The 16,342-nt window shown below is 39.9% G+C and overlaps 1 long non-coding RNA gene across 1 annotated transcript in view; it reads right to left on the reverse strand.

The window, feature by feature from the left end:
• Nucleotides 1-16,342, reverse strand: part of LOC125964393 (uncharacterized) — a 602,357-nt gene that overhangs the window by 209,524 nt on the left and 376,491 nt on the right. The window lies entirely within an intron of this gene.

Consider the following 16,342-nt stretch of genomic DNA (forward strand, 5'->3'; position numbering starts at 1 on the left):
TATGTATTGAAAATAAAGGAGAAATAAGAGAAAATAAATTATAAAAGAGTAGAGTATCTCTCAACATGTAAAATTCTCAAACAAACCACACTGGAAGACATAATAAGAGGGATAGATGTTTTTATTCCATATAATGAATATAGGTCTTTTAAAAGACAAATTTCCACCTAATTATTGTCTACATCATTGTTTCTCAAATTTCAATGTGCGTACAAGTTACTTGTGGCTTGTGTTAAAATGTGGACTCTGATTTCACATGTCTGGAGTGGGCATTTCTAGCAAGCTTGTGATTCTGAAGCTGCTGGTCTACCTAAAGCTGGACACTTTGAGTAGAGAGGGTCAACACATTTCTTTATATTGATATTTGAATGTGACAGTTAAATTGTCAGCTGATAAAGGTGTTGCCACCAGTGACTTAATTTTCCAAATACCTTCAAATCAATTCAGGTCAGGTTTTGCTGCCAAGTGAGTTATGAACAATCTGTTCCTGATTGTTGAATGAACAAGAATTGTTTGTGAACACCTCTTAGCAAAGTTCCAAAGAACAATTTTCCCTCAATGTACACTAGTTACATTCTCCAAAAATGCAGTCTATATGAAAAGTATACAAACAATATTATGAACTTCTACGTAAAACAGAGTTTGTTCTAGGCTCAGATACTCAGCAGAGTTTTTTACTTACATGAGTGTCCAATAAGACCTTTGGAGGTTGTGTGGGATCAGGGACAATTGTTCAGTGTACAAGACCATTCCATGAATAACAGATCTCTAGCATCGCTGGCCTCCACTCACTAAATGCCCGTAAGTGCCCCCCAGTCACTGTGTTGGTCAAGAATACACCCCATTTCCAAAATGTTCCAGTGGGACAGTATAACCTCTGCTGATGGCCACTGCTTAAGTGAAACAGGAAAATTACTTCTAGTATTTAATTAAAGCAGAATCCAACATAAGCCCAGACACTGTAGAAATATTCATTCTTTCCTCCAACTGTATAGAAAGGCTTCCATGCTGAAAAACTTGTTCTAACACTTGTTTCTTAAATTCTTCCACAATATGATTTATGCATCTTCCACAATTATTTGCTGACATTTGGTTGCCATATTTTTTTCCTCACATTATTTCCACACAAGAAAAACTTGAGGAAGGATGCCTGTGTCTACCAAAATATTTTATTAAGACTTAACTCCCTTCTTATTTTTAAAAATAAAAATAAATAAAAATGTAATATTTTCTCCCTGCTTTGCAGGGAATTGTAAGAGTAGTTATTTCCTCTGAGTTGTACAGTTTAATATTTGCTCTTAGAGTAAATCAATTAGATTTCAATAAAAATTTTTTTAATTAAATTAAAAATATAAATATATTTAGCCCAAAACAATTTGCTCTTAGAAATTCTGATTTGCAGGCACTAAACAGAAATAAATCCTAATCAGAGTGTGTCTTACATTATTCTTTTGGTTGGTCACTATAAAATGATTTCTACAGACTTGAACCCTATGAAAATATATTGATTAATATATAACATATACAGGAACTTCCCTGGTGGTCCGGTGGTTAAGAATCCACCTTCCAATGCAGGGGACACAGGTTCGATCCCTGGTTAGGGAGCTAAGATCCCACATGCAGGATGGGGGGGCGAAAACTAAGCCCGTGGGTTCTGGACCCCGTGCACCACAACTAGAGAGAAGCCCACACGCTGCTAGGAAAGATCCTGCATGCCACAGCTAAGACCCAACGCAGCCAAATAAATAAATAAATATTTAAATATACATATATATATGACATACACAAACTAAGGAATCTTTTCTCATAACTTTATTTACAAATCCAGAACTTAACAAATCTGTTAGGCTAGCACTTATGAAAGATTGACTTTTTTTTGTTTTTTTAATATTTATTTATTTTGGCTGCTTCCGGTCTTAGTTGTGGCATGTGGGATCTTCGTTGCAGCACGTGGGATCTTTTTTTGCGGACTTCTTAGTTGCAGCATGCAGGCTTCTTAGTTGCAGCATGCAGACTCTTAGTTGCGGCATGCATGCAGGATCTAGTTCCCTGACCATGGCTCGAACCCAGGCCACCTGCATTGGGAGTGCGGAGTCTCACCCACTGGACCACCAGGGAAGTCCCAAGAAAGATTGACTTTTGTAATGAATATTGAAACGCAGTTGAGGTTCAATAGCTGTAAATGAGGAATATGTTACTTTCTTTTTTATCCCTTTTGGGTATTGTTTTCATGCAATTTAGCTAACTGTAGACCAATTACTGCATATGAATAGTAAGCAATGTAATTTTATAGTTTTACACAAATTACATGTGTATCACCAAAATTTTGTATATACACATTGAAGACAAAATGAACGAGTTAATATATGTTCAAAGAAATAGAGGAATAGAAAGGCTAAATCTTCAGTTTTCTAAATTGAGAAATCATACACTTGTAGGAAGTAGATGAGCCAAAAGGAGGGGATGAGGAAAAAAGAAGACAGAGATTTAAAAATTGTTTTTTAAATTGTTTTAGGAATAAAGCATATAGATGGCGTAGGGTTTTCCTGTCACAGATGATGGAACTGTGGCCCACAGGCAAGACAGAATGGCGACATCACTGCAGTTCTCGTTCTGGTAAAAGGATGTCGCCATTCTGCCTTGCTTGTGGGCCACAGTTCCGTCAGCTGTGACAGGAAAACAAACTTTCACAATTTCTTTGCGATAAAAGAGATCTGCTATTCAGGATTTAATTTTGACCCACAGGAGCTGGTTGGTAACATAGGAATGAGGAAAATCTTGACAGAAAATGTCTCGTGTCTATTTTTTTCAATTTTTTAAATTATGAAATACATGTAACATCAAATTTACCATCTTAACTATTTTTAAGTGGCATTAAATACATTCATGTGGTTGTGCAACCACCACCCCCATCCATACAAATAACTCTTTTCATCTTGCAAACCTGAAAATCTACACCTATTAAACAATAACTCTCCTTTCTTTCCTTCCCCCAGCCTCTGGCAACCACCATTTCATTTTCTGACTTTATGATTTTTGACTGCTCTATGTACTTTATATAAGTGGAATCACACAGCATTTTGTCTTTTTGTGTTTGGCTTATTTCACTTAGCATAATGTTCTTTAGGTTCATCCATATTGTAGCATATTGCAGAATTTCCTTCCTATTTAAGATGGAATAATGTTCCACTATATGTATATACCACATTTTGCTTATCCATTCATCAGTCAATGAACCCTTGGATTGCTCCACGTTTTCATAATGCTGCTATGAACATGGCTGTACAAATATCTCTTTGAGACCCTTTTTCCAATTCTCTTGGGTATATACTCAGAAGTGGAATTTCTAGATCATATGATAATTCTGTTTTTAATTTTTTGAGGAAATCATAATGTTTTCCACATTGGCTATTCTATTTTACATTCCCACCAACAGTGCACAGGGTTTCAGTCTCTCCACATCCTCACCAACACTTGTTATTTTCTGTTTTTTCGAAAGTAGCCATCCTAATTGTTGTGGGTTGCTATCTGGTTGTAGTTTTGTTTTGCATTTTCCTAATGATTAGTGATGTTGAGCATCTTTCCATGTGCTTATTGGCCATTTGCATATCTTCTTTGGAGAAATGTTTGTTGAAGTTCTTTGTTTATGTTTGAATTGGGTTTGTTGTTTGTTGTTGTTGTTGTGGAGTTTTAGAAGTCCTCTCTATGGTCTGGATATTATTCCCTGATCAAATATATAATTTGCAAATAATTTCTCCCATTCTTTGGGTTGCCTTTTTACTCTGTGGATAGTGTCTTTCAATGCATAATTTTTTTTTTAATTTTCAGGAAGTCCAATTTGTCTACTTTTTCATTTGTTACCTGCACCTTTAGTGTTATATCTAAGAAATCATTGCCAAATCCTATATTATGAAGATTTTGTCTTATTTATTCTCCCAAGAGTTTCTCTTTTTTTTTTAAGATTCTATACTTTAATTTATTTTTTATTTATTTAGTTATTTTTGGCTGCATTGGGTCTTCTTTGCTACACGCGAGCTTTCTCTAGTTGCGGCGAGCGGGGGCTACTCTTCATTGCGGTGCACAGGCCTCTCACTGCGGTGGCCTCTCTTGTTGCGGAGCATGGGCCCTAAGCACACAGGCTTCAGTAGTTGTGGCACGTGGGCTTAGTAGTTGTGGCTCGCAGGCTCTAGAGTGCAGGCTCAGTAGTTGTGGTGCACAGGCTTACTTGCTCCGCGGCATGTGGGACCTTCCTGGACCAGGGCTCGAACCCGTTTCCCCTGCATTGGCAGGTAGATTCTTAACCCACGGCACCACCAGGGGAGCCCTCCCAAGAGTTTCATTGTGTTAGGTCATAAATTAGGTCCTTGATCCACTTTGAATTCATTTTTGTTTATGACGTTACATAAGGGTCCAACTTCATTCTTTAGCATGTGGATATCCAGTTGTCCCAGCACCGTTTTTTGAAGAGATTGTCCTTTCCCCATTAAATGGTCTTGGCATCCTTTTCAAAACTCATTTGACCATATATGTAAGGGTTTATTTCTGGACTGTCCATTCTATTCCATTGGTGCATATGTCTATCTGTGTGCCAATACGACACTTGATTTTGGTTATTGTAGCTCTTAATAGTAAGCTTTGAAATCAGGAAGCGTGAGTCCTCCAGTTTTGTTCTTCTCTTTCAGTATTGTTTTGGCTGTTTAGGGTCCCTTGAGATTCCATATGAATTTTAGGATTGGTTCTTCTATTTCTGGAAAAAAATCATTATTGGGATTTTTTTTTTTTTCAGTATGTGGGCCTCTCACTGCCATGGCCTCTCCCATTGCGGAGCACAGGCTCCGGACGCGCAGGCCCAGTGGCCATGGCCCACGGGCCCAGCCGCTCCACGGCATGCGGGACCCTCCCAGACCAGGGCACAAACCCGTGTCCCCTGCATCGGCAGGCGGACTCCCAACCACTGCGCCACCAGGGAAGCCCCATTATTGGGATTTTGATAGAGATTGCATTGAATCACATTGGGTAGTATTGACATTTTAATAATGTTAAGTCTTCTAATCCATGAACATGGTATGTCTTTCCATTTATTTATGTCTTCTTTAATCTTTTTCAGCAACTTTTTTTAATAATTTTTTTTTTGACCATGCTTTGTAGCTCACAGGATCTTTAGTTCCCCGAACAGGGATTGAACCTGGGCCACAGCAGTGAGGGTGCTGAGTATTAACCACTGGACCACCAGGGAATTCCCATCAGCAGCGTTTAATAGTTTTCACTGTACCTATCTTTCACCTCCTTGGATAAGCTAATTACTAAGTATTTTATTATTTTTGATGTTATTATATGTGGAATTGTTTTCTTAATTTTCTTTTGACATTGTTCATGTATAGAAATGCAGCTTATTTTTTATGCTAAAAAGGTACACTTTATTTTTTTTAATTTTTATTTTATATTGTGCTATAGTTGACTTAAAATGTTGTGTTAGTTTCAGGTGTACAGCAAAGTGATTCAGTTATACATACACATATGTCTATTCTTTTTCAAACTCTTTTCCCATTGTTATTACAGAATATCGAGCAAAAGGACCTATACAGCAGGTCCTTGTTGGTTATCTATTTTAAATATAGTAGTATGTATATGTCAATCCCAAATTCCCAATTTATCCCTCCTCCCACCCCACCTTTCCCCTTTGGGAACCATAAGTTTGTTTTCTATGTCTGTGAGTCTGTTTCTGTTTTGTAAATAAGTTCATTTGTATCATTTTTTTTAGATTCGTCATATAAGTGATATCATATGATATTTGTCTTTCTCTCTCTGACTTACTTCTTAGTATGATAATCTCCAGGTCAATCCATGTTGCTGCAGATGGGAAATGGAATTTATTTTTGTGTGTTGACTTTGTACCCTATAACTTTGGTAAATACACTTATTAGTTCTAACAACTATTTTGTGGAGTCTTTAGGGTTTTCTACACATAAGATTATATCATTTGCAAACAGAGATAATTTTACTTCTTCCTTTCCAACTTGTATGCCTTTTATTTCTTTTTCTTATCCAATTGCTCTGGCTAAAATTTCCAGTACTATGTTAAATAGAAGTGGTGAAAGTGGGCATCCTTGCCTTGTTCCTAATCTTAGAGGAAAAGCTTTCAGTCTTTCACCATTGTGTATGATGTTTGCTGTTTCATATATGAAACATAGCTTTTCATATACAGTTGACACTTGAACAACATGGGTTTGAACTGTGTGGGTCCACTTATACACACATTTTTTCCCAATAAATACATACTATGAAACTACACGATTCACAGTTGGTTGAATCCATGTGTACAGAACTGTGGATGCCAAGGGTCGACTGTAAAGTTATGCACAGATTTTCAACTGTGCAGGGGGTTGGTGCCCCTAACCCCATTGCTGTTCAAGAGTCAAGTGTATAGTTTTTCTTTTGTTGAGGTAGTTTCCTTCTATTCCTATGTTGTTGTGTTTTTATGATGAAAGGGTGTCGAATTATGTCAAATGTTTTTCTGCATCAGTTGAGATGATTAAGCTGGGTTTTTCCCTTATTTTATTGATGTAATGTATTACATTGATCGATTTTCATATGTTGAACAATCCTTGCATTCCAGGAATAAATCCCACTTGGTCATGGTGTATAATCCTTTTAATATGCTATTGAATTCTGTTTGCTAGTATTTTGTTAAAGATTTTTGCATAAATGTTCATATGGGATATTGGTCTGTAGTTTCCTTTTCTTGCAATGCCTTTGTCTGGCTTTGGTATCAGATTTATGCTGGCCTCATAGAATGAGTTAGGAAGTGTTTCTTCTTCTTCAGTTTTTTGGAAAAGTTTGGGAAGGATTGGTATTAGCTCTTCTTTAAATGTTTGGTAGAATTCACCAGTGAAGCCATCAGGTCCAGGACTTTTCTTTCTTTTTTTTTTTTTTTCAGTACTTGGGCCTCTCACTGTTGTGGCCTCTTCCGCTGCGGAGCACAGGCTCCGGACGCACAGGCTCAGCGGCCATGGCTCACGGGCCCAGCCGCTCCGAAGCATGTGGGATCCTCCCAGACCGGGGCACGAACCAGTGTCCCCTGCATCGGCAGGCGGACTCTCAACCACTGCGCCACCAGGGAAGCCCCAGGACTTTTCTTTTTGGGGAGATTTTTGATTACTGATTCAGTCTCCTTATTAGTCTTGGGTCTATTCAGATTTTCTATTTCTTCGCGATTTAGTCTTGGTAGGTTTTGTGTTTCTAGGAATTTGTCCACTTCATCTAGGTTATCCAATTTTTTGACATGCAGTTGTTCTTAGCACTCCCTTATCTCTGTAGAATCAATAGTAATGTCCCCACTTGCATCTCTAATTAGGTAATTTGAGTCTTCTTCTTTTTTTCTTAATCCAGCTAAAGTTTTGTCAATTTTGTTGATCTTTTCAAAGAAGCAACAATTAGTTTCATTGATTTTATTATCTATTGTTCTTTTATTCTCTATTTCACTTATCTCTGCTCTAATCTTCATTTCTCTCCTTCTGCTGGCTTTGGGTTTATTTTGTTATTTACTATTTCCTTAGAGTTTAAAGTTATGTCGTTGATTTGAGATCAGAAATTGTCTACTTTTTTTTTTTTTTTTTTTTTTGCGGTACGCGGGCCTCTCACTGCTGTGGCCCCTCCCGCTGCAGAGCACAGGCTCCGGACGTGCAGGCCCAGCAGCCATGGCTCACGGGCCCAGCCGCTCCATGGCATGTGGGATCCTCCCGGACCAGGGCACGAACCCGTGTCCCCTGCATCTACAGGCAGACTCTCAACCACTGCGCCACCAGGGAAGCCCTGTCTACTTTTTTCTTAGCATTTACAGTAGCCAAAAATGAGAACCCTGAGCCTACTCACACACAAACTCTAAACATTAGAAAAGCAGATTTCAAAAAATATTTAGAGAAATTTTGACATGATTGCATAACAAGAGACTCTTCAAGGAATGTTCCTGGAGTTTCCTAGCCCTCTAAAGCATAGATAGAAAAGATAGAAAGAGGGAACCAAAACCAAAAGAGTAAGAATTTTGTTAAAAGGGCTCAAGCCCTGATTAAGTGGAGACTCATGACAAATACTAAGTTCAACTTTAAAAGGCTATTTTATAGGGACTTCCCTGGTGATGCAGTGTTTAAGAATCCTCCTGCCAATGCAGGGGACACAGGTTCGATCCCTGGTCTGGGAAGATCCCACATGCCACAGAGCAACTAAGCCCGTGTGCCACAACAACTGAGCCTGCACTCTAGAGCCCACAAGCCACAACCACTGAGCCCACGTGCTGCAACTACTGAGCCTGCATGCTGCAACTACTGAAGCCCACGTGCCTAGAGCTTATGCTCCACAACAAGAGAAGCCACCGCAATGAGAAGCCCACGCACACTGCAACGAAGGGTAGCCCCCGCTCGCTGCAACTAGAGAAAGTCTGTGCACAGCAACGAAGACCCAACGCAGCCAAAAAAAAAGAAAGACTAACTTATAAAGCAATGGTTGGAACAAGAAATAGGAGGAAGAAGAGATGAAGCCAGTAGAGATGCAAAAAGAAAGCAGAAGTATTTAATTTCCATTTTAGCCTGTCTTTATCTAAGGGAGTAACTTTCAAGCTAAAAAATTGAGAACAACCACAAGGGTTAAGGCTAAGATAAGTGAAGAATCAGATAGGACGAGAACTCTTAGCTCCTCCTAAGTTTTGGATTCTAAACACAGATGCTTGACATTCCAGTTCACTAAAAACATTGTAGATGCAATTGCAGAATCTGTGCTTGGTAACATTTGCAGAGTCATGGAGAAGATGAAAATCACCAGAACACTGGAAAATAAAAACTGATATCCAAGTTTTCAGCAAGAAAGAAAATGTAACTCAACAAAGAAAGTGTACTTTGGCATACTGATTGTACTTGATATTATAGATTTGGGTCCCATCTAAGTCCACTAATTCCTCTTAACCATTTTAGAATATCTGCAACTGGCCCATACAAATAATATTTCTACTAGTTTAACAAATATTTATTAAGGGCTGCCTTTTATTTTTAACCTTGTAACTTTTGCATATAATCCATACTCATAAACAGGAGGGCCACAAACATTTTTAAACTGCAGATGAAATCATTTCAAAGAGTTGTTGTCAAAAAGAGGGATAAGTTTTTATTATGTGAACATGGTTCCCCAATCCCACAGTGGCCTCCTTCCATCAGGCTGCACTGAATAGAGTAGCATTACAGGAGTGCAAGACACATGATATTGTTCTGTGAGTATTTCAGGATGAGAAGTTTGTTTAGAGGGCAACAGAGCACCATAAGAAGGCCCCAGAGGTAGGTTTAGTGTTGGAGCTAATGAGGCAAAAAAGATAAAACACAGCGCACCAGAGTATGAATAACCAGTACATTTGCAGTTGGGGAGCTGGCCAAGGGTACAGGAGAGATTGGCAGGGTTGGAGTTAATTGGCTTGAAGTGTTAATAGCTCTCTTATGTAGAGTTATTTCCATGCAGGTGCAAACTGTTGCTCCTGATGGTATCTTAGGCCTGTGGTTGCTAGCAGATGGTAGTGGACTTTGTCAAATGTTTCAAATGTTACAAGAACAAAATTGATCAAGGTGTGAATGTGCCTAGTCAACTTCCTTACCTTTGTGACTTGTAATTAGGAAAATGAGTAGGAAGGAACCAGGCAGGAGAGATAGATATAAAGGAAGAGAGGACTCAGGCAGAGAGGCTAAGCTATCTACAAAATGAAGATCTAGGACAGTGGGGAAGAGAGAGGAAGAAAATTTGTGTGGGAAATGGAGTAGAGGGAAAGTGTCAGAGCACGGAGCCAAGAGGAGGATCCGGTGCGGCTGCACGAAAGGGCTTGAGCTCTGTGTTGCTGGGGGTATGAATTGGAACCCTTTTTATGGTCTTTGTGATATATAAATATCAGAAATCTTCTAAAATTACTTTTTGTTGTTGTTGGACTGTAATTCTTTTTTTTTTTTTTTTTTTTGCGGTACGCGGGCCTCTCACTATTGTGGCCTCTCCCGTTGTGGAGCACAGGCTCCAGACGTGCAGGCTCAGCGGCCATGGCTCACGGGCCCAGCCGCTCCTCAGCATGTGGGATCTCCCCGGACCAGGGCACGAACCCGTGTCCCCTGCATCAGCAGGCGGACTCTCAACCACTGCGCCACCAGGGAAGCCCTGGACTGCAATTCTTTAACAATGACTGTGTGAACTGAGCTACATAGAACCCTAAGATTTATTAGGGTTTCATAATTTTGATGAAAAGGTTACTGAAGTGGGAATTCCAGAGGTAGCGAAGGGAAGACATAGTTAGACCTATATATTTTTTTTTACTCTATGCAGGAATTAATAAGACTCTTCAGTGACCTCAGGGCAATGGACCTCTAAAGAGATGATTTCCCAATATTTGAGAAAAGGGATTGCTTGTAATTGGGGGGCACATAAAAGAAGACAAACAGAAAAATGAGCTACACAGTCAGTTTGCAAAAGAAACTTAAAGATGGCAAATAAATAAATGAAAAAGTATTTAACCTCACTGGACGTTTTAAAATATAAAAATAAAGCACAGTAAGATATCGGAGCTCGTGTGCACCCGAGGAGGAAAAACTGTATGGAACAAAACAGCGCTCCAGCTCAATGCTGTCTGAGCAGATGTTGAGCTGCCAAGGGATGGGAGGGCTGAGGGCACCGGGACTCAGAACAGTGGGGAGGTTGGCCTTCAGCGGTGGAGACTTGGAAGGGCGGGTGAGAAGGGCTTCAGTAGATTTCTAGCTGTGGAGATGGTAGCAGCACCTCAGTTGGGCAGAGACCAGGCAGCTGCAATGGCAGAGCCTTGGGCTGACACGTACCCAGAGGTATAGAGGTGTAAGTGTATAGTACAGCTATAGATAAATACACATGTATATGATGATATATGTATACATGTTGAAGGGGGTTTTTTGGAGGGCAGTTGGCAACGGTTTTACTTGGGCCTCAAATTCATTCAACACAGATAGGGCTTTGAGCTGATGAAATCTGAGTTACCTGTTCCTCCAATATCATTTGGGCCATTGAAGAGAGGGCTGTGTCACGTGTGAAAAAGCCTTGGCCACAGAGGGGTATAACTTGCAAGACAATTGGCCACTACCGACTGGTGGCTTCCACTGGGCATCAGCGAGAACACCTGGGCACTGACTTGGCACCCAGGTGGCTCCCTGGTGCAGATGAGCGGCTGGGGCCGTGTCCTCTTGAACTCTGGCTGCTCCTGACTACGATAAGTCCAAGTCTACACCTCAGTCGTCCTTGACTTACTCTGACCTGTTTCAAGAATAATCACTCTACAAGTATGCGCGCAGACATTTCTGTTTTAGAGTTAGTCTTGCAGCGTTTGATCTTAAAGGTCAAAATTCTCTTACCCTTTTTTTTCCAGGTTTTGTTGTACCCATATACTCTTAAAGTGCCAGGTGACTATTATCCAGTTACTTGATCTGGGGGATGGGAAGGCACAGAGTGAATGTCAGAGGGGATTGAATAAGGTATGTGCATGGAGAGGAGGGGGAGAGAGGAGTGGACACGGAAGGAGCAAGCTGAAAGGAAGTTACCAAACTGTTTACAGTGGTAGGTGGTGAGATTTCATATGGCTTTGTTTTCTTCTTTATGCATTTATTTTAAAACCCTGTTTACAGGGGGCTTCCCTGGTGGCGCAGTGGTTGAGAGTCCCCCTGCCGATGCAGGGGACGTGGGTTTGTGTCCCAATCCGGGAGGATCCCACATGCCGTGGAGCGGCTGGGCCCGTGAGCCATGGCCGCTGAGCCTGTGCTCCGCAATGGGAGAGGCCACAACAGTGAGAGGCCCGCGTACCGCAAAACAAACAAACAAACAAACAAACAAAAACAAACCCTGTTTACAAAGAGCCTCTTATTACTTTTATAAGCAGAAAACTACTCATGAATATTATTTTGCTCAGATGAGGAAGCTCAGATGAGCCAGCAAGGGTTTCCTCGGAATTAGTTATCATAAACAAGCCTGATGTAATATTTGGCTAGAGCTACTGGTAAATTAGGAGAATACATATACATGGTATTTCTGATTATTTTATTATGTGGAACCAAAACTGATTGAATAATCACTCCCCAAAAGTGTTTCTAGTAATGTGTGATTATCAGCCTGGAACAAGACCTTTAGCAGATTGCCACAGGATTCCAGGTAGCTTCATCTAAATAAAGTAGATGGCAGTTACAAATTTGTCTTTATTAAGTTTGCAGAGGGAAACTGAGGGAAAATATCAGAATCAAGATTCACACTGATTTCAGTAGAATAGGAGAGTGGGTGAACATTACCAAGAAATTAAGGAGCGATAAGTGTCCAGTTCGACAAATCAGTGCTGTATATATGGCATGGGAGATGCCTGAAGAGCTGGTACAGTAACACACCTGAGAGCTTCAGCTGACTGCAAGCTCAGTAAGACCTAAGAGTGCTGCCTGCCCGGCCCAAAGCTACCATGATGTTAGGCAGTGTTAATAAAAATGTCACATGTGGAACAGGTAGACAGTATTCCCTCATTCTCTAATTAGATGACAACCCTTTTTACTTGTATATTTGTGCCCTAATTGGCCCAGTTTCATTGAATGGGGGAGGGTGGGGGAAGAAGAGATGTTCCTCATCCCAGAGAATTTGGGAGACATTCTTCAGTGCCAGGTGAGCAATGCTATGACTGCTGGTGTCTTTGAAGTTCACACACTTCTTCAGACCCAATACTTAGATCAGCTAAAGACTAAATACTTTACGCAATTTCCCTAACTTGCAATTTCCTCCTCTATGAGAGTATTGGTGAAAAAATATTGCATAAGGACTTTCAAAAATCGCTAGCACTAAACTTATTTCTGAAGTCCAGGCCACAGTTGAATTTAAGATTGATGGATAGGGACTTCCCTGGCAGTCCATTGGTTAAGATTTCACCTTCCAATGCAGGGGGTGCAGGTTCAATTCCTGGTCAGGGAGCTAAGATCCCACATGCCTCGAGGCTGAAAAACCAAAACATAAAACAGAGGCAATATTGTAACAAATTCAATAAAGAGTTTAAAAATGGTCCACATTAAAAAAAATTAAAAAAAAAAGATTGATGGATAGAAAAAGTTTTTCTCCTTTCATTTACTAAAACCATAAACTTAGATTTGGCCCTAGGCAGAGAAGCTGTTTTTTGCAATGACATGTCCTATAAGAGGAGCTTATTGGCTGGCTTGATTGATATCGATTGTCTGTTTGCAAATAGTCTTTAAGCTGGCATCTAGATATGCCCTGATTTAGTCATCTTGTTATGAAATTTGCAGTGTATTTAGCTATGAATAATTATAACCAAGTAGATAATAAACTTCTTACAGACAGGAAACATGTACCTTTTAGAATTTTCATTTCCAGTCCTTTTCTTTCATCCTTTTAAAATTTCTTTCTTTCTCTCTTCTTTTCCTTCTTTCCTCCTCCCTCCCTCCCCCCACCTCCTTCCTTCCTCTTCCCACCCTCCCGCCATCCCTTTCCTCCTATCTTTCTGTAGCTAAGCACCAAGCAGTTGGTGACTGACAGTGAGAGCCCCAATCTTTATATAACTGAGGGCCCCCAGGCCAGCCTAAACTGCTGCAAATTCAGACAAACCTAGGGAGGTTCCAGGGCCAGCTGTACGTGTATGAGGCTGTGGACTCCCCTGGGGAAGAAGACTCACAAGGAAGGAGAGTCAAGGCCAGAGGCCTGGTCCAAAGATAATGGACTAGATCATACTGCAGCTATCTGCCAAGGACATGCAGCAGCTGGAGCATCACCTCAGCTGCTGGATGAAGGCACAGGGCACAGGGCCGCCTAGAGGCAGCTGGAGGAAATGAATGGAGGAGCCTCTGCTGCAAGAATAGCAGACTCCCAGAGGGAGACAGGAAACATTCTGCTGCAGAATTGGGGCAGAGTCCTACAATTCTACAGGCAGGAGTAAAGTCACAGGAAAACAGTGTTGCCCAGGGATTCAGTGTTTTGAAGTATTTTGAAAAAAATCTGAAGAGGAAACCGATGCACTTCAAAGAGCATCTTTATCATTCATCATGAGGAAGTGCCGATAAAAGGTAACTCACCTGTGCTATAGAGTGTCCTCTGTTTAAAAACACCACATTTACCACATCAGGGAGAAACTACTGATTGCTCATTCCAAAGTTACTTTGATGTGGGTATTCAAAAGGAAGGCTTTTGCTCACTGAAAGTGCACCCCCAAAATGTTGCAAACCTCTCCTTTAAGGAAATAGAGCACAAGGTTTGTCTAACTGAAATAATTACATTTTAAAAAGCATAATTAAATCTATGTTGTAAATACTTCTTTTATTTGACGCAAGTGTACGTGCTCTTTGAAATGTCTTTCTTATAATTACTGTCTTCTCTAACCAAGAATTAACAAGAAATAAGTAAGCAGATTGGGGGGAAATTTTTATTTCTATTATTATTATTAAAACACATAAAATGAATTCTTCAAGTGTGTGTGAGCTTAGCTGGTATTAAGCAAACATCTCTAGGCTTTAATAATGCTAGACTTTAATAAGCTTTTTAGTAGCACCTTGTAATAATGCGATCCCCACATTTTCTGATTTGTGAATATCACAGCTGTACGTCAGCTTACACATCCCCAGGCTGCAGCTCAGGCCAGCTCTGTCCCTACTGTGAGCATTAAAAGCCTATGCTTTATCATTGGCCTAAAAATGCATATAATTGGATTCTATAATGTTTTCTAGATTTTTTTTCTTTTTGCTATATCAAGAAGGAGGAAAAAATGTAAATTGCATGTGGCCTGAAATGGACCTCTTCTGAGGATCGCGACTTGCGTTAACTGTGCATAGCCTTGCCTCTGGTACACAGCACGTGTGCCCATTTCAATATTTACAAAATGTATTATTAGGAAACATAGAATAATAAAACATGAAATGAGGCCAAAAGGTAGGAATTTAACGTAGAATAATAAAACATGAAATGAGGCCAAAAGGTTGGAATTTAGCTTTTATTTTGCTTTAGATAGAGAGATTTTGTCTCAATCTTGGAATGAACTTGAACATTAGAGGTGGTTAAGCTAGGCTGGAAACAATTTTTAAGCAGGAACAGGACCCATGTTCACCTCTTTGGAATCATGCAGATGGAACCTGCTTGGAGGATTGAAAGGGATGGAAGAGATTAGTAGGTGACATTAGAAGAGCTCATACAGCAGAATTTTTTTTTAAGCTTTGGTTAATTTAGTCTTAAGAAAAATGAAGGGTAAGCATTTTGTAATTTGTGTTTGTGTGTGAATGGTAAGCGTATTTTCATAGCTCTTACTGTTCTTATCCACTACGCACACACCCATAGACTTACCTATAAATGGTCCATGTAGATGTGGGTCTGACTAGAGATGGCAGAAGTTTCCTCGGCACCTACTGGCCTCTCCGTCCTGCCATTCACTAAACATTGATTTCCAAAATGGATTCTTTCAGAAATTCTTCCCCCTCTCCCCTTTGGAGAAAATAGACAATTCTCTTAACATGTAAACATCTTCCTACCCCAAGTTTACAAGAACATGGATCAGGAGTTTGACCTATCACTTTTGAAAAATTGCCCATCTTTAATACGGAGCCTGACAGAAGAAGTGCAAAACTAATAGTGGAAACTATTTTACATTATTACTGAGGCTGTAAGGGGTGGGGAAAGGAGAACCTCTGTGAAGAGAGAATTGGGAGAAAAAGTAGAGTTTACTCTGTTTTTAAATATCCTAAGTGAATATGGTATAAAAACCACAAAGTATAGTTTTATCCTCAAAGGATGTAAAGAAAACAGAATCCTCAGAAAAGAAGAGCTGCGTTTGTGCTAGGGAGAGAGCTGAAAAGTATATTTTGTAAGAAAGTCAAATTTCAACCAAGGACTCAGTTTTTTCAGCCTGAAGCCCAAACTATAAAAATTAGAAGAAACCCTCTCTTTAGGCCTAGATTGAACGATTTACACTATGGATCCCAGCAGCTAGCTTTGCATGAACTGTTTCTCTCTCTCTTTGCTCTAAGCTCTGATTAGAGCGTGATTACGACTCTCCCACTCTGGGCTTCAGGCTGCCACTTTCCTTTTTGATAAAAACCTAGGGCTGTTATTAACATCGTTGCCTGATTATTGGTCTTACAAATAGTTATTGGTAAATATCAAAACTGAGAAATAACATTTAGCAACAATATACTAGACATTGTTTTGTCACATATATCCCGAAGATTTAAAATTCAGATTAGATAAGTATAGCATATGTAACTTGTAGAATTTGGAACATTTATGCTGAGGTTTATACCAAATTGACCCAAGTTGAAAGAACCAAGTAATGATGTTTAAG

Source organism: Orcinus orca, chromosome 5 (assembly GCF_937001465.1).
Source record: "Orcinus orca chromosome 5, mOrcOrc1.1, whole genome shotgun sequence".
Taxonomy (NCBI): Eukaryota; Metazoa; Chordata; class Mammalia; order Artiodactyla; family Delphinidae; genus Orcinus; species Orcinus orca.